Genomic DNA, 21,513 nt, shown 5'->3' with positions numbered 1-21,513 from the left:
TGGGAACCTAGGAGAAAACCACTTCTTGCAGCTTTACTGTTCCTCCATACCTCCCCTCTTGACATTTTCCAGCTCCTCTTCTGGGCACTTTAGGTCAGATTGCAGCACAGCAATAAAATATATAGGTGAGATTTTTCCAGATCCCTTTCCTGATGACAAAGATGTTTTTCCTTGATCAAACTCTACTTGAGTTCACTTGAACTCTTTTTCAACTAGGCTTGACTTTTGGACTTCAGTGACCCTCTCAGCATAAAATGTTCAATTTTATTAAGAGCCTTGATAAGTTAATTTAACTAAAATCTCCCATCTTCCATATCTGATCACCCTCAATATCTAATCGAGCTCCTCATCTGCCACCATCCCCCCAGGTGATGTCTGAGCATCTTGGCCTGCAAGGGTCATGAATAATTTTTTCTTTAACAATTTGAAAAATATTTTTTCTCTAACATTGATTAGGGATTAACAACAATCAAATAATGCTAATAGTAATAGATAATATAGGCATTACAGATAATACATTGTTGAACACATACTAGATTTCCGACACCATTTAAATGCTATACAAGGGGCGCTTGGGTGGCTCAGTTGGTTAAGCGTCCGACTTTGGCTCAGGTCAGATCTCACGGTTCATGGGTTCGAGCCCCGCATCGGGCTTTGTGCTGACAGCTAGCTCAGAGCCTGGAGCCTGTTTCAGATTCTGTGTCTCCCTCTCTCTCTGTTCCTTCCCCGCTTGCACTCTGGGTCTCAAAAATAAACAAACTATAAAAAAATAAATTTTAAAATGCTATACAAATATTAACTCATTTAATTCTCATAAAAACCCAATGAGCTTTGTGTAAGGCAGCACTGAGCATTATGATTTGGTGTGTAAAAGACAAACTGCACTGGAAAATTCAAGAGATGATTACATATGAATGATTGCATTAGAAAATTTATTGAGGATCTCTCAAAGAAAAAGGGGGAGTCTGGGGTTTTATAGCCACAGGTAACAAGTCAGTCACTTGCAATATGGGAGTTATGAGGAAAGATGAAGACATCTTGGAATATGTGAGGCTAAGTTTGTGCTTTGAGGATAGTCATTTCCTGTAACACAAAAGGGTACAAGGATTTCTTAGCCATTGCTGCTCAAAACACAGGGCTCAGGTGAAAGTTCAACACTGTCAGATAAGGGAAGAATGAGAGAAGTATGTGAATGTACCAAATAATTTAATGACAACTTTTAAACTCTATGTCCGTAATTCAAATTCTTTAACATGAATTAAAGGCAATGCTGATTATTCTACACATGTTATCTAAAGTTTTCTACTGTTAAATTTAAGGGGAATAGAAAACTTAGGATCATCCTCAGTGCTACATGTTAAGAAAAGCCAATATATGATGGATAATTGGGAAGTGATTATTTATGATATAAAATGATTATTTAAAGTTTTAATAAACTTCCCAATGATCTATTTTTGGGAATAGTGACAAGAGTGAGAGGCCATCCAAGAACTTAACAATAAGAAAAGTAAGATTGTCCCCTAAGAAAGCTACTTTTATGATATTTTTCAAAATACAAGAATAGTGTCTGTCTAGGTCACAGTTTATTTCCAGAACATCAAAAAGCACTTGGCATAGAATAGATACTTAAACATTTGCTTAAATTAGTGACTTCATAGTAATAAACCGGGAGACTGTATAGAACTCTAAGACTAAAGAATTTGGGAATACCTCCAACTCTAAGCAAAATAATCTTGAGAAGGAAGTCTGGAAAGTGATTAAGCTTTAATAAATAAAACCCTAAGCAGTGATATTATACTTTATTTAGAGAGAATATGTAAATGAAAGTACTCAGAACATGCCTTCCCAACATATGTCTGACTTGGCACATTGACTATTTTGAGCTAAAGATACTTGAAAAACAATAGGTGCAAGAAAAGCACTATGACCTCCCCTTTTTCCCCTGAAAACAAGAGAGAAAACTTACATGAAAAGAAGACTTTTCTTGCACCTGGATGAAAAGAACATTCTTATCTCCAGAGAAGGGGGTCAAGGCTGAGAAGAATCTGTTCAAACAAATCTTGTTGAAATAACCCTCATCTTCCTTCAGTTTCCCCATATATTTTAGATAGTTTTCCACAATTACTATACAATAAAACCTTGGATTGCAAGTAACTTGTTCTGCAAGTGTTCCATAAGAGAAGCAAACACTTCTAATAAATTTTAACTTGAAAATGAGCGATGTCCTGCTCTATGAGTAGTACGTGATGTCGAGCATCACATGATCACAGCTGAGCCAATGGCTCTTGAAACTGATATAAGTACTTTGGATTACAATCATGTTTCTGGAACGAATTATGCTCACAAACCAAAGTTTTATTGTACTTTGTTCAACCTGGTATGTAAGCACCTGCACCTAACAGCTTTTTGGATTTTCATTTTCCAATAAAGACTAAGTACCATGTACATATGAAAATATGCATGAAATTTTGTATGTTTTTCTTCTGTTAATCTGTCTTCTGTCAGTTTATGTCAGACCCAGTTGGAGACCCTAAGAGGGTATAGAAAAAGTTTTTACTCCCCTACATAAGTAGAAAGGTAAGTTCTTTCTGGAGTACAGGATATGAAACTCCAAAACAAAAAGTTGCACATATCCATATGAAGCATTGACCAGGCAGAGAATCTCCTACTGATGAAAATGTCTAGGGAGGTAAAAGCTCTAAGCTTTTTAAACTTGTTTCCTTTAACCATTTGAATTGTGCAACTCAGGTCCCTATTCTAATTCCAGGCTTACAATTATGATTTGACTTCCTGTGGCTATCAGAGGAACAAAGCTTTGACCTAGTAAGTTTTTATTGTCTGTACTAACCATGGCAAAACTGAACAGCAACCACACATTTAGCAATTTCTTTACAGATACTGTACGTCATTAACTATTCTACCTTGGAAACTGAGAGGCTGAGATACACACACAATGATATGGTTAGAATTATATTTTAAATAGATTTCTCAAGCTGCAGTGTGGAGCCTGGACTTAAGAAATACAAGACTGGGATCAGGCAGACAAGTTAAAAGGGAATTATTGAGATTGTTCCAGCAGGAGATAATGAGGACCTGAATTAGGAGGCTGTAGAGATGTGGAGCCAAAATACGAAACATTACTCTGTACTGTTACTGGTACTGAGTATTTTCTAAATCTACTTACTTGATAGGTGAGCAAAATTATTTCATTGTTGATTGGATTTCAGTGTCTTTCATTACTAATGAAGATGAAACTTTATCACTGGATTAATTCTTGTGTTTAACTACTGTTTAATTTTTAAAATTTAAATTTTGTTTCATAAAACGTTTTATACCTAAAAAGTACAAGAGATTCAAACTACCTAGAATTAAACAGTGGTCATAGGGACATTTAAACATACAAAACCAAACAGCACCAATTGAAATGCAGAGCAATCCTATTTTACTTTAATGTAATGCATTAATTTTGGTCTGACCTTCAGCTTTGATTTACACAAAGTTGCCTGGGAAACAGAATTTACTGACTCAGCATAGACCATAAGATTTGCATTGTAAAAAGAGTCCAAAAAACTAATTCTAAGAAGTGGAGAGAGTTTATTCAGAATCCAATCAGTTTCAAGGCTTAGGAAAATAATTTTTTTAATGAGGCTGGAAGAGCAATTCACAAGCAAATTCCATAGAAGTATTTTTCTCTCTGATGTTTATTTATTATGAAATAAGCATGATAAGAGCAACAGATGACTTTTATTTATTTACTTATTTATTTTTACACAGTGCTTGGGTTTTATTTGATATCATGTCCATGACCCAGGGCCAGCTTGGAATCCACAGTAGGGACAGAGTCACTGCTCACCAAGACTCCTCTTCTCCCAGTCCACCCTGTGCTGACATAAGCCAAGGGGACCCCATAAAGAAGGTATGGGACTTGGTTCTCTTACAGGTTTCTAGAGCCCTTGTAAAATGAACTCCCTAGAAGTACTTGCTTCTCCTGCAAAATCAGACACTGGTGGGTGGTCTAGGGTGGGCTCCTAAGTGCTGGTCTTCTTTTCTTTTGGTGTAAGCTTGTTCCAAACCCTCTCCAGGGCCACTTTTCCCATGAAGAAGGTGATGGCAAAATCATGCTTCTACTAGTCTCTTTTTGTTTTGAACTGGTATTGAGTTTGGAGATCACACTAGATTTCACTGATTTTTCTGGTGAGAATACCTCACAGGTGCTGTACAGCTCAGCACCTCCTCCTGTATCTGGCAGAGGCACACAGTGACAGCTGCCCCACTGTTATAATACATGTGCTTCTGAAAAGTTTTACTTAAAAATTCCTTTTAAAGCCAGCCATTTATGTCTGGTCAAATACTGCTTTTTGACCTGATCTGGCTCTCAGTTCCAGGCCTTTAACTTTCAGTCTTGAGCAAATAAATTCTTTTTTTCCTTACAAAATGTCAAGTACTAGTTTGCCCAGAACTCTTGGTTCCATTCTTGTGTTTCTTGTCTTAATTCTCTTAGCTTTTATTCCAACAGTGATTCATTTTTGAGGACATAGAAGTGAATAGGTTGAAGGTTTGAAATGTTTACCTGGGGGTTCTGTCCAATCATGGCAGGATTTTGTTGCAGGTCAGAATCCTGAGACTCGGCTTGATGCCGCATCCTTGTGCTCTGTGTTGGGCTCGGGGGTGAGCTGATAGCTGGGCCAGTGAAGGCTCCCCAATGCTGAGGGAGAAGGGCCCTCCTCCAGGGCCACAAGGCCACCCTGGCCTGCCTGCCCGGCTGCCTGTGGCACATGGGAGTGATTTTTATTTGTTAAAAGAAAGTAAAATCATACACAATCTCATTACCATAGCAAATGTCTTATTTTAATTTTTGTATTCTTTAGTTTTTATACCTGTGTAGTTACTCTGAGTTTGATGCCTGTATAGTGTTTGGGAATTCGCTGAAATGAATTTCTTCTCTGTTAAATGCCTTTACTGTAGAGAAGCTACTGGGTTTTCTACAGTAATAATAACTAGACATAACTATTAGTATTTGATGGCTATTAGTACTATTGCAGTGGTGTATGGAACAATTTCTTTTCATGAACCAAACATTCTTAAGCCCAAAACTCAAATTTGAAAATGTGTGAAAAGCATTTTAAAATCACTTTATAAATTATTTTGACCTCAGTCATTTCCTTTTCTTCTGTTGTTCTCAAACAAATACTTGCTAGTATAAGAGTAATACATAAGCACTGTAGCACTGTGAAAGGATTCTAGATTCAGAGCTGGGCTTTTATCTTAGCCCTGTAACTCATAAGTCACACATTTATCATCAGTCTTTTTTTTTTTTTTAAATGTTTTATTTATTTCTAGGAGAGAGAGACAGCGTGAGCAGGGGAGGGTCAGAGAGAGAGCAAATGACAGACTCTGAGACAGGCTCTAGGCTCTGAGCTGGCAGTCAGCACAGAGCCCGACGCGAGGCTTGAACCCACGAACCGCGAGATCATGACCCAAGCAAAAGTCGGACGCTTAACCGACTAAGCCACCCAGGCGCCCCATCATCAGTCTTTTTGAACTTTAGTTTTCTCTTCTGTAAATAAAAACCATACATGATTCTTCTAATGATTATATACTCTGTGACTATTATAAATTCTGTGACTATTAATTCTCATTAATTCTCATTCTACAAATTACTTTTAAATATAATACTCGTTTATACTGGATTATGAGTTGACTTTATGGGTGTAGTCAAAAAGATCAATGCAGAAAAACTCATCCTTATTTGAGCTCTCCTGAGCACATGTAAGGGTGTCCTTTGATTGATGGCTATAAATGATATCTGAAATACTTTACCTTTTTCACTCTCTAGCACTGCCTCCAGCTCTTCAGATTGCTTGATTAACTACAAGGTCTGAAAAACAAAACAACTTAAGTCTTATAATAAGCAATGGAGAATTTATGAAGCTACAAAACTTCTTTAAAACTGAGTAAATAAATCAAAAGTTTCAACCAGAGAAATTAGGCAAGAAAAAGTAATAAAAGGCATCCAAATTGAAAAGGAAAAAGTAAAATTATCTCTGTTTGCAGATGATATGATCTTATATGTGGAAAACTCTAAAGATTCTACAAAAAAACTGTTAGAACTAATGAATTCAACAAAGTAGCAGGATACAATGTCAACACATAAAAATAAGATGCATTACTATACATTAACAATGAACAATATGAAAAGGAAATTATGAAAGCAATTTCATTTATAATGACACCAAAAAGAATAAAACACTTAGGAATTAACTTAACCAAGAATACAAAGGATTTGTACAATGACAACTATAAAGCATTGCTGAAAGAGATTAAGGAGACATAAATAAATGAAAACACATCCCGTGTTATTGGATTAGAGAACTTATTTTGTTAAGATGTAAATACCACCCAAAGAAATTTACAGATTCAATGCAATCGCTAGCAATGTTTTTTGCAGAAATAGTAAAACCCATCTAAAAATTCATATGGAATCTCAGTGGATCCCAAGTAGCTAAAACAATCTTGAAAAGGGAGAATGAAGCTACAGGACTGACATTTCTTCACTTCAAAACTTATTATAAAGTAACAGTAATTCAAGCAGCATGGTACTAACATATAGACAGACATAATCAATGAAATAGAATCAATAGCCCAGAAATAAATCTTCTCATATATGTTTCAGTGATTCTTGACAAAGGTGCCAAGGCTATTCAATGGAAGGACAATCTTTCCAGCAAATGGTGCTGATAAAACTGGATATCCATATGCAAAAGAATGAAGTTGGACCTTTATCTAACACCATATACAAAATTTAATTGAAAATGGATCAAAGATCTAAATGTAAAACTGAAAATTAAAAAACTTTTAGAAGAAAACAAGGCAAAAACTTCACAGTATTGGCTTTATCAATGATTTCTTGGATGTGACACCAAAATAAAAAAAAAAAAGAAAAAAATAGACAAACAGCTTTGTAAAATTAAAAAAAAAACCTGCATCAAAAGACAATATTAATAGAGTAAAATGGCAACCCACAGAATGGGAGAAAATATTTAGAAATCATGTATCTGATAAAGGATTAATATCTAGACCACACTGAGAACTCTTGAAACTCAGTAAATAGCAAACCAAACAACACATAAAATGGCTGAATAATTTGAATAGACATCTCTCCAAGAAAGATTACACATGGACAATAAGCATATGAAAAAATGCTCAATATAATCAATCATTAGGGAAATGCAAATCAAAACTACACTGAAATTCCATCTCATATCCATTATGATGGCTGTTAAGATTTGAAGAAATTGAAACACTGGTATATTAATGGTGGAAATCTAAAATGGGAAAACTTCTGTGGAAATGGTATGATGGTTTCTCAAAAAGTTAAACATAGAATTACTGTATGATCCAGCAATTCTACTTCTAGGTATATATCCAAAAGAATTGGAAGCAGAATCTCATATATTTGTATACCCAAGTATAACACAGCATTATTCACAAGAGCTAAAATGTGAAAGCAATCCACATGTCGATTAAGTGATGGATGGATAAGCAAAATGTTTTATACATATACAGTAAAATATTATTCAGCCTTAAAAAGTGAAGAGATTCTGACACATGCTACAGCATAGATCGACCTTGAGGAGATTATACTAAATAAAACAGGCCAGTCACAAAAGACAGTACTACAGGATTTTACTTACATGAGATACTTAGAGTAGTCAAAGCCATTCTACAGAAAGTAGAATGGTGATATCCAGGGCCTAGGAGAAGGGGCGAATGAAGAGTTGTTTTTTTTTTTTTTCCTTTTCTTTTTAATGGGTAAGGGGCTAGGAGAAGGGGCAAATTGAAGAGTTGTTTGTTTTTTTTTTAATGAGTAAAGAGTTTCAGATTTACAAAATAAAGAGTTATAGAGATAGATAGTGGTGATGGTTGCACAACAAACATTATGAATATATCTAATACCACTGAACTGTATACTTAAAAATGATTAAGATGGTAAATTCCACATCATATGTATTTTACAATAAAAATAAATTGAAAATAATTTTAAATAATATTTACCCCTAAAATTTCTCAAGGTCTTCTCATTTGTGTGAATCCTTTGTAGTTTTCCAGCATCATGCTTTGCCTAATAATGGGTATGACCTAAAGAAGCCCCGTAGGCGTGCTCTTTGCTACTGATCTCGTGGAGGGAAAGAGTAGAGAATATCCAACTCTATTTGCAAAATTAGGTTCTGGAAGTTTGAGATCGATTCTGGTTCCTACTACTGCAAGAACCAGTAGAATTCCTGGTCCTTTACAGATATTGAGGAGAATATACGCCACCACAAAATATACCTCTTTGGTATATGGATTATTTTGAACTAAAGGCCATTGAAAACTAGCAGACTTAGGAAAAGCCCTGAAAATAGGACACAAGTTTTCTTGTTGTAAAGAAAATTACATTTATAAAGGAAACTTTCTCTTTCTTTTTTTTTAAGTTTTTATTTTAATTCCAGTTGGTTAACATACCATGCTATATAAAGGAAATTTTTATTTCTACAGATGTCCTCAAGTCTCTCCTACCAGTAGATGAGGACAATTGGCCTTTAACAATTGGCCAATTGAGAAGGCACCAATTTAAACAAATCTCACCCAACATTCCCTGTTTACCATACTTTTCTTAGTTTCACATAACTTGCCTCCCCTTCTCAAATTCCCCAAACCTCTTTTTCTTGGTTGGTATTTAAACTCATGTTCCAACCAATCATTTGGGTTTTACTCATCACTGAGTACTCCCCTGTGTATATGCACAATGCATATGTTAATAACCTTATGTTTGTTTTTCTCTTGTTAATCTGTCTTAGTCTAATCTGGTTAGTCTAATTTGCAGGACCCAAGCTAGAAAAACCAAGATGGGTAGAAGGAAAGATTTTCGGTCACCTACAACACCCTCCTTTTGTTTTTGAGCACAAACCATCGGTAAGCCCCTTCTCTATCTGGTTAAATTCATGCTGGCCCCATAACTGGGTCACTTTGTTTTTGATAAAGTTTAAGGCAAAATGCATCTTAAGTTAAATGTTTGGTCCTAACATTTCTGTTTTCTTTGATTTACCTGAGGAAATCCACAAGCCAGGGATATATGTGTAAGTTTTCCTTTCAGGTAGAGCATAACAATTTAATGAATTATTCTAAACTAGTATGGGGGCTTCCTCTCATTAATGGCTGTGATAGCTATACTAGCAGTAGGTTCTAACACATTTGAAATGTTTGGTTCCTTTAAAGTCTCCAACTTAATTCTCATTTTTGATCTAAAAAGTACCTGAAGTTTCTGGTTCAATTGTCAGAGGCAGATGATACTGAGTTTAAGGAATCTGCCCATTGCCTTTTTGACTTATTTCTCTCCAATGGAAAGTAAAAAATCTATTATTAAGTGACAACTGATTCAGGTATGAATCACCAATGGATACTAACACTATCCCATTGATAAACAATAGGATATCTACATGGTCTCAGAGTATCTAATCACAAATTCTAATTAATTACAAAAAGAAAACTAATTTTTATTTTTTAATTTTTTATTAAAAACATTTTTTAAATAGTTTACTGTCAAGTTGGTTTCCATATAACACCCAGTGCTCATCCCCACAAGTGTCCTCCTCCATGCCTATTCCCCCTCAAAAACTAATTTTTCTAATGAAGACACTTGGCAAACATCACCTTAACTGAGCAATCACAATTAATATTACCAGGGCACCTGAGTGGCTCAGTCAGTTAAGTGTCTGACCTCGGCTCAGGTCATGATCTCACAGTTCTTAGGTTTGAGCTGTGCTGACAGCTCAGAGCCTGGAGCCTGCTTCAGATTCTGTGTCTCCCTCTGTCTCTCTCTGCCCCTTTCCAGTTTGTGCTCTATCTCTCAAAAACAAATAAACATTAAAAAAGTTAACATCACCAATAGTGAGAAAAATCAACATCATGAGCCCTGTGATGTGAAATACTGATAAGAACAGTATCACATTCATAGTATTCCTGCCAAAAATGCATAGCTTGAATCTAATCATTAGATGAACCTAAAGTGAGGACATAAAACTGGTCTGTACTCTTCAAAAAATACCAACATCATGAAAGACTAATGACATATTTTAAAATATTTTTAAAATATTTATTTATTTTTGAAAGAGAGAGAGAGAGACAGTGACAGAGACAGAGACAGAGAGAGCAAGCAAGCAGGGGAGTGTCAGAGAGAGATGGAGACATAGAATCCATAGCAGGCTCCAGGCTCTGAGCTGTCAGCACAAAGACCAATGAAGCGCTCAGACCCACAAGCTGTAAGATCATGATCTGAGTTGAAGTTGGATGTTTAACCTACTGAGCCACCTGGGTGCCTGACTAATTAATTATTTTAGATTAAAGGAGAGACAAAAGAAACAGAAACACTAAATGTAAAGTGTAACCCAGGATTCTATATCAGATTTTTTTTTTTTTTTTGCTATAAATGAAATAAGAACACAAGAACTGGTAAAATTTCAATTTAAATGGTATTATTCAAGGTTAAATTTTCTGATTTGGATCATTTTATTATGGTTATGTGAGGGAGTTTCCTTGTTAGGAAATATATACTGAAGCATTTAGGGGTTAAAAGGCATGATGTCTGCAACTTATTTCAAATAGTTTAGAAAAACTGTAATGTATATATATTCTTTTGAAGGTTATATGGCTTCTTTTGCAACTATTCAGCTCTGCTGTTGTAGCTGGAAAGCATTCATCAATAATAAGAAAATGAATGTGTGACTGTTACACTAAAACTTTATTTATAAAAAGAGGCAGTGGACTGAGTACAGCATAGGCGCTGTAATTCACCCATATCTGCACTAGACTGGCATGTCCTTGACACGAAGGATTATGTGTTATGTTTCTGTTTCTGTAGTGCCCAGATCAGGACCTAGCATTCAGCAGGTCCTCAACAAATATTTGGTACACGAAGATTGTCGTGTCCTGTCCTACCTTTGTGCTAGGTCTTTGATCTCATAGGTTGTATAACTTTGGCCTGATTACTTGCTAATTCTTATGGCCTTATCACACTCAAGATGTCAACCAATAAGTAGCTGTGCATACTTCGTAAGCCTGCTCTGGAAATCAGAAGTAAGCTTATTAAATTAAATTAAATTAAATTAAATCAAATTAAATTTTATTTTATTTTTTTATTACAATCCTCCTGAGTCCCTGAGCAGAAAGAACTTGGTGACTTGACTGAGAAAACAAAACACAGAAATGAAAAAATTATAGAATAGTAACAAATTCTTCCATATGCCTGACAGCATTTGTTTCATTCCTCCCTGCCTCAATGCTCATATGTCACTGATTAATTAGAAGTCATTTCCTTTTCCTCTTAATTCCCATGGTATTCTATGTATAGGTTGAATTATAATAATATTTGTGCATATATTTTCTCTATTGGTCCTCCCACCAGGAATAGCCCTACCAGCAGGACAAACATATTCATCTCAGTATTGGGGTGGCTTTGTCTGAGTGATTCTTTTTCTTCCCTTCCATAGCCAATCAATAGTTCCTTCCCTTTTTTGTGGATACATTCTTTCATTAGCTATGTTAATATATTCAAGAAGTTGCATCACCTTGCAGGCTTGACTTAGCAAGAATTCGGTCTTTCAGGTGATTTTGCCTATAAATGAATTGTATGTAAGTACATAGTTTTATTCTTTGAGGATAATCTTGTTTAACCCATATCCAAATTCTTTAGAGACCACACCCAGTAGCATTCTGTACTGATAATTGCAGAAAGTAAATTAATGTTTTACTTATAGCTGCACTGAGGTTGGTATCATATTCTGGACATCAATAACTATTCTGATTGTGTAAGATAGTGTTTTAGGAAATCTCTTGAGCACTGTTCCTCCTTGTAATTACTTCACTTGAGCTTAGGTACCCTGCTGTTGTATTATTTCCATGTGCCTTCATTTGCATATTTCCATTGTGATAAACATCTGCATTCATCCTTATTTCCTTCCTTCCAGTCTCAGGAGATGAAGTGTCCCTCCCACGGCTCAACTCACAGCAATCTGGCTTCTGCTTATCCCCCACCTTCTTCACCCCATGACTGAGATTATCTTTACAGAAATAAATAATGCATTAAAAATGCCAAGTTCAGTGAATCCATTTCAATTTTTCTCTTACTAAATCTCTCTTCTCCTTCTGATTGTTGGGCAAACAGTTCTCAAAGCACCATCCTCTATGCTTTTGGCTTTCCTGACATTGTTTATTCTGATTCTAGTCACATATGCCTAACCAATTTTATTATTTTCCTTCACAGGATCCTCCTCTTTTGCTACAGGCCTTTAATTTTAGTTGCTTCGGAGGGTTCTTCCTATCTTTAGGCACTATTTGTCTCTTTTTGTCTTATGTTGTGGGACCATTAATTTCTTTTCCTTTTTTTTTTTTTTTTAATTTTATTTATTTTGAGAGAGAGCGAGCATGAGTGGCAGAGGGGCAGAGAGAGAGGGGAGAGAGAATGCCAAGTAGGCTCTGCACTGTCAGCGCAGAGGCCAATATGGGGATTGAACTCATGAACTGTGAGATAATGACCTAAGGCAAAATCAGCCACTCAATTGACTGGGCCACCCTGGCACCTCTCATATGCTGACTTTCAAACCTCTATCTCAATCTTGATAACTTCTTTCATACTTAGATAACTAACTAGTTACAAATTCCTGTGTATTGGCAATGTTTTGGTATTTCACAACATGGAAACAAAACATCACTTCTGTTGACCAAACTTGAAATTTCTTTTTTTTTTTTTAATATTTTATTTATTTCTGAGAGAGAGAGCGAGAGAGAGAGCAGGGAAGGGTCAGAGGGAGGGGGAGACACAGAATCTGAAACAGGCTCCAGGCTCTGAACTAGCTGTCAGCACAGAGCCCGACTTGGGGCTCGAACCCACAAACCGTGAGATCATGACCTGAGCCAAAGTTGGACGCTTAACCGACTGAGCCACCCAGGTGCCCCAAAACTTGAAATTTCTTAACAGGTTGTACTGATATTAGGTAAAAATTTTTCATGTCATCACAGAAGTACCTTCCATATAATCTTTTCAATGTTTTCTATTTCATTAGATACATGAATTAAAAAGGGAAGAAAGTTAAACTGAGGGCTGATGGGGGTGGGGGAGGGGAAGGGGTGATGGGCATGGGGAAGGGCACTTGTTGGGATGAGCACTGGGTGTTATATGGAAACCAACTTGACAATACACTATTTAAGAAAAAAAAGGGAAGAAAGTTAAATACTTTCATAAAAGTATGAGAAATTAAATAAATACATAACTAGAGCTGCATATATGTTATCTCGTCTCTCATTTCAATGTCCAGGCTTCTTTTACTTAACACTGGGTCCCTAGATGTAACTATACTAGTTTTACATCAATAAGTCTATCAGTTAAAATTTTTTTGTCTCTAACAGAAATCCTCTCTCAAACTGGCTTACATAACAATCTCACATATCAGTTATTCCTGAGGTAAGGTGAGCTCCAAGGTTAGTCTCTTCAGTAGCATGAGGACACAGGTTTATTCTATTTTCTAACATGCTTATGTCATATATGTTATTACCAAGTACATTATTCTGTGATTTTAACGGCAGTTTAGTTTTAGGAATTTCAACAACATAATTCTATATACCCATAAGTCAGTTCTACCCATTAGGTCAGGACACAGTAACATTTGAAAAAATAAGAGACATCATTTTGTCCTGGAGCTCTTCATAGAAATACAATTTCCTCAGAATCACTAGCAGACTTTATTTTACAAATCTTTGGCCACTGGATTAATTTTTTATTGCTGTCATAACAATTGGCCACAAACTTAGTAGCTTATAGCAACATTCATTTGTTATCTCATAGTTCTATAGAAGTCTGGGTGGGCTCTAACAGGATCTTTGTTTAGAAACTCACAAGGCTAAGGTACAGTTGCAGGCTATGCTGGGCTTCTTTCTGGAAGAGGTGAGGAAAGTTTCACTGCCAAGCTCATTCACATTGTTCACAAAATCCAGTTCCCTGTGGTAATAAGACCAAAGTCCTCATCTCCTTGCTGGCTATTAGCTAAGGGGTGGATCTGAGTAATTTGGGGCTGTCTGCATTCCTTATCAAAGGTTCTCTTCTATCCTCATGTTTTGAATCTCTGACTTTGTTTAAAATTTTTTTTTAATGTTTATTCATTTTTGAGAGAGAGAAAGGGCACAAGTAGGGAAGGGTCAGAGAGAGAGGGAGACACAGAATTTGAAGCAGGCTCCAGGCTCTGAGCTATTAGCACAGAGCCTGACATGGGGCTCAAACTCACAAACTGTGAGGTCATGACCTGAACTGAAGTCGGACGCTCACTGGGCTGAGCCACCCAGGAGCCCCATCTCTGACTTTTTTTTTGCCATCATCTGAAGAAACCTCTCTGCTTTTTAGAGCTTGTGTGATTAGATTTTAGGCCTGCCCAGATAATTTCTCTTTCTTAAGACCAACTGTGCTGAAGAACAGAAAACAAGCATGAAAGTGACATCTCACCATATTCATTGGCTTCAGGGATTAGAGTGGGACATCTTTAAGGACCCATTTTAGAATTATGCCTACAATAGCCATAGTTGGGTCACAACTCCTTTTCTGAACTAATCATTGTCAAAGGGAATGGATTTACCATAATTTACTCAGATAGTTTTCTGCAGTGGAATGGATATGTTGGGGAATAAACAGCAATGTCCACTATGTACTCACATTATAATGCTTCTCTTGAAATGTGCTAAATGGGCTCATACGCTCTCTCTACTCTCTCTATGTATATATATTTCTTACAAAGAACAGCATATCCTATTAGTACTCTATTTTCTTCCTTATTTATCACAGTGCAGAGTACACATTGGTTAGGATATCAGTTAAACATTATTTTAAGGGAAGAGAAAAAAGACTTTTTGAAGTGAAGCTAGCATTTAAGAATAAAAAGAACAGAATCTGTCTTTCCTATCCTATCATGGTAATAAACTATCTTAAAAAAAGACAGGTGATTAACTTGTTGGGCTGATGGTTGGAAACACTGTTATGGTTACAAATTTGGAATTTCTTTCATGTCTTTATATAAAACATGTAGCAGAATTTGTCAGATCTACTGCTGATATTTGTTCAGCTGTTAAAGGGTAAGTCACCTTTGATGTCTGGGAACAACTTTCTATAAGAAATCATTGTCCACTTAGCATTACCATTGATGAGCTATTCATGGAATCATTAACTTTCAAGTATCTTGAGTACTGCTTCAAGAGATCCTCTCTAGTAATTATCCAACTTTTTGTTCTCTCATTTCCTCAGCCCATCCGCCACACTACTGTGCCTGGTTTGTTGAAATGTAAGGGAAATCTGGCTATATTTGCTCTGTAAATATTTAATATAGGCCATTCTAGCTAACAATGTAGATGCCATTTTCCCTACTCCTCTTTTCATATGTGATCCTCCAGAAGCTGTTTCTTTTGTCCATGATGATGACTTTCCTTTAAAGAAGAGAACTTTTTAATTAGGCTAGAGTAAGTAGAGATATTTTCCTATTAGAGTCTCTCTTTTTCTTTTTAATGTTTTTTTTAATTTATTTCTGAGAGAGAGAGAGAGAGAGAGAGAGAGACAGCATGAGCAGGGGAGGGTCAGAGAGAGAGGGAGACACAGAATCTGAAACAGGCTCCAGGCTCTGAGCTAGCTGTCAGCATAGAGCCCAATGCGGGGCTTGAACCCACAAAACATGAGATCATGACCTGAGCTGAACTCAGACGCTCAACCGACTGAGCCACCTAGGGGCCCCTATTAGAGTCTCTTAAATAAGGATTTACCACAGTTGATTGTACCATCTGGTGGAAGTATACACTATGTAATTAGGCAAGACTTCTCCAAGAGCCTAAACCAGGGTTGGGAGATCATCCAGATGAGGTGTACATTCTGTTTATTTGGCTGATGTGCTGTCAAGATATGGTATGTCAAGATATGGTTCAAGAGCTGATAAACTTTGTGAAATATAAATAATTCTAGAAAATGAAGTGATAGTGAAAACATTAGACATATCTGGGACTTTTGCTGTAAATATGATACTTTTAGCAAATAAAATATCAACTGGCTACTAAATTGAGTAGACCTTAGTTATTTTCTACTGTTTCTGGATGAATTTATTCATTTTTAAGCATGGAGAAACAAGGTTCCTAACTGGATATAATGAGCTTAAGGAAGCAGTGAAGTAAGAAACATTCACTAGCATCTGATTTTAAGCATTCTAAGTCAATAAAACCATCAGTCCACTTTACTATATTATAGTGTTTTATTATACACTAGTAATACTATAAAAATGTACATTTGAGTGGGGCCTGGGTGGCTTAGTCGGTTGAGCGTCCGACTTTCGCTTGGGTCATGATCTCGCGGTTCGTGGGTTTGAGCCCCGCGTCGTGCTCTGTGCTGACTGCCAGCTCAGAGCCTGGAGCCTGTTTCAGTCTGTGACTCCCTCTCTCTCTGACCCTCCCCTGCTCATGCTGTGTCTCTCTCTCTCTCTCTCCTAGAAATAAATAAAAATATTAAAAAAAATGTACATTTGATAGACATGAATGTTTAACATCCATAGGCTTTTGATGTATTTCACTAAAGAGATGGCTATTCTCTCTGGGTCACTTAAATTATTCATCCAATGCTGGAATTCTGCTTGCTGTGTTCATAAATAAGGCCATAAAACACGGTAAATTGAAAACATTATATTTTCAAGAACTTTTCTCTTTATTGTCACATAGGTTTCCTATTAAATTATTTACATGTAACTATTTATAAAACTAAATTATTTTACTTGTGAATTAATAAGAGGATGAATTACTTTATTAGCATATATTGGTAAAATTGTGCCATCTAGTGCCCTTTTTGAAAAAAAACTTGTTTTTAAAAATTTTTTTCAGTTTCCAGAATCTTAAATATTACAGATTAAAAACTGAGTCTAGAAATCTATTTTTCCAACCTCTAAATATTACAGAGAAAAATGTGAGTACAAAAATGAAAATAAAGTTACGACACATGTTACTGGAAGAATATATTCCAGGCACAAGAAAGAATTCTAGCAAATACCTAGGAATTGGTGTGGGCATTCCAAAAATTTCCTAAGATTTGTTTACTATACCTACTATAACATTTTCTGTGAAGTGCGTATATTAGTGGAGAATAGGAATAAGAAAAATGTCACTAAAAGACCGCTAGAGGGGCACCTGGGTGGCTCAGTCGGTTAAGCGTCCGACTTCAGCTCAGGTCATGATCTCACGGCTCGTGAGTCCGAGCCCCACATCAGGCTCTGTGCTGACAGCTAGCTCAGAGCCTGCAGCCTGCTTCGGATTCTGTGTCTCCCCCTCTCTGACCCTTCCCTGCTCTCTCTCTCTCTCTCAGAAATAAATAAAAAACATTAAAAATTAAAAAAAAAAAGACCACTAGATAATGAGATTCTTGGTAGCTGGTGGTGAAAGAGACGACCTTCAAGAATGGGGCTTGAAGATCTCTCCTTCTTTACTTTTCCTATCTGATATGTTGTCACCTCAGGCTCTATCTTGAGAATTTGGGTAAGCAAAGATGTGTGTGGGTTTGTGGGTTTGTGTTTTGATAAGAGGGGATAAGAAGTGTCTTGAGTTGTATTAGAATAAACATGGGAAATGTGAGGAAGAAGGCAGAAAAAAATGAAAGATTATATTTTAATGTCCTGGTAGTTGACATTAATTTGACAGAAAGCTTTGGAATCACATTTATCCAGGTTTGGGTTTGTGTGAGTTTGGAATTACTGGATTACTTTGGGAGACTTAATTTTCATATAATTTTTATATAATTTTCTTCGGTGAAAGCAAAGAAAGGTAAATTCAGATACTTTATTAAACAGTTGTATAAAACATGAATGTATAAAAACATGAATGAATATCAGTTCCTTTTAACTACAGATATGTTAGGAAAAATGTCTTCAACTATTTACTGTATAAATGGAACATATGCACATCACGTGTGTTAGTTACTCAGCCTGTTCAATTAGGCTAAAGATTTCTTTTATCTAGTAACTTTCACTTAACTACTGATCATGCACCGTCTTGTGATTTTTATTATTTTCTTGATGTTTTTTGTATCTTCAATTGCCACTTAATTCACATTTTTAGGACTTGCACCACTACAGTATCTAGGCCTGTATCCATATCTATTTCATCTATGTATCTACAAAATGTGTTGCATACCTCTCACTATCTTGTTTATAACAGGGAATTAATAATTACTTGTTATCTTATTTACTGGGATTTAGTAGAATTTTCCTTCACCCAGGTAAAGACATGTTATCAACAAATCCTATATATTACAACCATGAGAAGAAAGTATATTTCATCTAACACATTTGAGATTTCACAAGCACTTGTGTAACGATCATTACCAATTTTTTTAATCATGGTAAAAAAAACACTTAAAATTTACCATCTTAACTATTTTTAAGTGTACAGTTCAGTAGTGTTAAGTATATAAATGTTGTTATGCAAGGTATTCCAGAGCTTTTTCATCTTTTCAAATCCATCTTTTTCATCTTTCTCTATATCCATTAAACAACTCCCCATTTCCTCCTCTACCAGCTCCTGGCAACCACCATTATTCTTTCTGTTTCTATGAATTTGACTACTTCAGATAACCTCAGATAAGTGGTATTACATAGTATTTGTCTTTTTGTGACTGGCTTATTTCACTTAGCACAATGTCCTCAAGTTTCAACCATGTCATAAACATGTGACAGGGTTTCCTTCCTTTTTAAGGCTGAATAATATTCATGATAATTATTTTTAGAGTAAGAGATTTTAGTCAGAAAACTTAATGAATGAGAAATGAAAACTGATTTAATATGGTCTACATAGATAACAAGAATATAGATACATATACCTAGTAAAACACTGTACAATGCTGAAATAGAATTCTAACAATGGAGAATCTTCTAAAACTATAATAAGCTCCTTTGGGACTATTATGCAAGACAGTTTTTTTTTTAATGTCATGTAAATACATTCTTAATGTTTTAATCAACAATTTGTAAGTTGAGCCACATGAGATTTGTACCTCACTACCATGTGGTTTCCATTTTTAATGTACTGAATTTAAGTGATGAGACGTGTCAAATTTACTGATTTCCAATCTTTAAAAACACACATCACAGTTTAAAGGACTTTTCATTTAGTCTTCATTTTACTTTCTTAGAAGAAAAAGTTAAATACCTTACCCTGTCATTCATACTTTTTTAAACAGAAGTATTGTATTTGGTATTTGTGGTGCCTTATTTTTCTCACCATTAAAAGCATATGGTCAGTAAACTGTTAACTTGAACCTATCCATTATAGGAGGACCCAACCCAGAGGAACCCATGATAAGGACAGGGAAAGCAATCTAAAGACCAGGCTGCAGCATCTGTCTGGATCTCAAACCCAATTTCCAGAGTAACAGAAGAATTAGCAGTTGCCACTGCTTTTCAGTCAGGTGATTTATTATGCAGACTGATTTTGGTCAAAGTTAGTAATAGAAACATGTTATCTGTCCCTTCCTGAGAAACTCCTCAGTGTGCAAACTTCATTTAACCCACTTTTACATAACTTAATTTCCTTCATGACCCTACATTTCTGTGGTAAAACCTCCCCAACTGCTTCTCCACATCTTCTCCCATGATGGACCTCACAAGACCACATATGGCCCTGACTCCAAATTACTGTTTACCTCATTTGGCATTGGATTTTTCTCTTCAAGGTATCATTTGAATCAGGTGGGAAGATACATTCCCAAATGAGCCCAAATGATGTATGCACGTGTGTTGCACTGATTTACCTTTCACCATGTTCTTGTTTTACCTCATTCATGGTATTAAAACAATATAAACATTTCACAGTTCTGCTTGCTTTCCCCCGTGTTTTGTCTCTTTTAATCAAAGTTTCACACAATAAATTTTATTAAATAATACTGAAGCATTTCTCTTATTTTTTATAAACAATTAATAAATGTGATAATTATTTATTCCTTTCTTACTCTTTCCTTATTTGGCTCACAGTTTCTCCCAAACTTAGGTAATCTATTAATGTCCAAATATGCATCCTTTCATATTTATTCCATGCTTAATAATATACATAAATATATATACATATACACATTTAACATGTATAGTGTTTTTTGGGGGTGGGGTAATTCTTGGGTTTAGAAAAATGACGCATTTTAATGTGAGATCATGACATGAGCTGAAATTAAGAGTCAGATACTTAACTAAGTGATACATCCAGGTGCCACTATTTGCTGTTATTTCACTAAAATTTTTGCATATATATTATAAAGATTACTTGTATTATTCTCTTTTGGTAGACTCGTGACCACCTTTTGATATTAAAATTATGTAGGTTTCATGAAGTAAAATAAGAAGTTCTATCTTTAATATGATATATCGTAATATTGGAATTATCATTTTTTAGGTTAGATGAGACTTACCTATGATTTTCATCTGGTGTTAATGTCTGCTTTTTTAAAACAATTTATTTTTTGAGAGAGAGCAAGCAAGTGAGCATGCAAGCAGAAAAGAGCAGAGAGAGAAGGAGAGAGAGAATTCTAAGCAGGCTCTGCACTGTCTGCACAGAGCCTGAAGTGGGCCTTGATCTCATGAACCATGATCATGATGGCTGAAATCAAGGGTCTGATACTTAACCTACCCTAAACAATACTTTTTAAAAAGCAAAAAAAAAAAAAACAACAACAACAAAAAAAACCTATCAGCAAATGTAGCTGTCTGTGAAAACTTTTAGGAGATGAATACTTATGATAATCATGGTTCATTCTTTTTCTCAAAGAGTAGCTATTAATCCTTTGTTGTTTCATAACATTTAAAATTTTGGCTCTCAAACTAAGGGTTGCTGAGGTGGGGAGAGGAGAGGGGAATATGGGTGATGGGTATGGAGGAGGGCACTTGTTGGGATGAGCACAGAGTGTTATATGGCAACCAACTTGACAATAAACTATATTAAAAAATTTAAAAAAATATTATGTGTTAAATGAACTAAAAATGATATCAAACAGGAAAAAATTTTTTTGGTTCTCATTAAATATAAAGTACTAAGCTTGTATCAAAAGCAATATTGCTTTGCTGGTGTTTCATTTTATATTTTACTATCCTTTTTAAAAGGTTCAACAAACATTAAAAATATATACTTTAAAATGTACTATCTAGCTGTAAAGGGTAGAGAGCTGTTTTTGAGGAGAGAGGACAGAGAAAGGGAAAGGGTGTCGAAGAAGAGCACAGATCATCTAAATAGAAAATCAACAAGGATCTAATAATTGTAAATATTTACACCCCCAATGTGAAACGCCCAAACATATAAATCAATAATCACAAACAAATCAGCCCTCAACAAATATAAAAAGATCTAGATCATACTGTTCATGTTTTCATGCTGTGAAACTCGAAATAACCACAAGAAAAAATTTGGAAAGACCATGAATACTTGGAGACTAAA

At 35.5% G+C, this 21,513-nt stretch overlaps 1 long non-coding RNA gene across 2 annotated transcripts in view; it reads right to left on the bottom strand.

The window, feature by feature from the left end:
• Positions 1–915: 915 nt before the first annotated feature.
• LOC120246623 overlaps positions 916–21,513 on the bottom strand; it is a 28,828-nt gene continuing 8,230 nt past the window's right edge. Inside the window, exons 2-5 of one of the 2 annotated variants that reach the window (XR_005532088.1) lie at positions 5,821–5,878; positions 4,571–4,766; positions 1,967–2,045; positions 916–1,083 (exon numbers count right to left, since the gene is read on the bottom strand). This is a non-coding gene — a long non-coding RNA (uncharacterized LOC120246623). The remainder of the gene's footprint in view (positions 1,084–1,966; positions 2,046–4,570; positions 4,767–5,820; positions 5,879–21,513) is intronic. The other variant, XR_005532089.1, reaches the window with a different exon arrangement.

This window comes from Hyaena hyaena, unplaced genomic scaffold (assembly GCF_003009895.1).
Source record: "Hyaena hyaena isolate Hyena2069 unplaced genomic scaffold, ASM300989v1 scaffold_480, whole genome shotgun sequence".
Classification (NCBI taxonomy): domain Eukaryota; kingdom Metazoa; phylum Chordata; class Mammalia; order Carnivora; family Hyaenidae; genus Hyaena; species Hyaena hyaena.
Note: the sequence above shows the minus strand (reverse complement) of the source record. Positions and strands in the feature narration are given on the sequence as shown.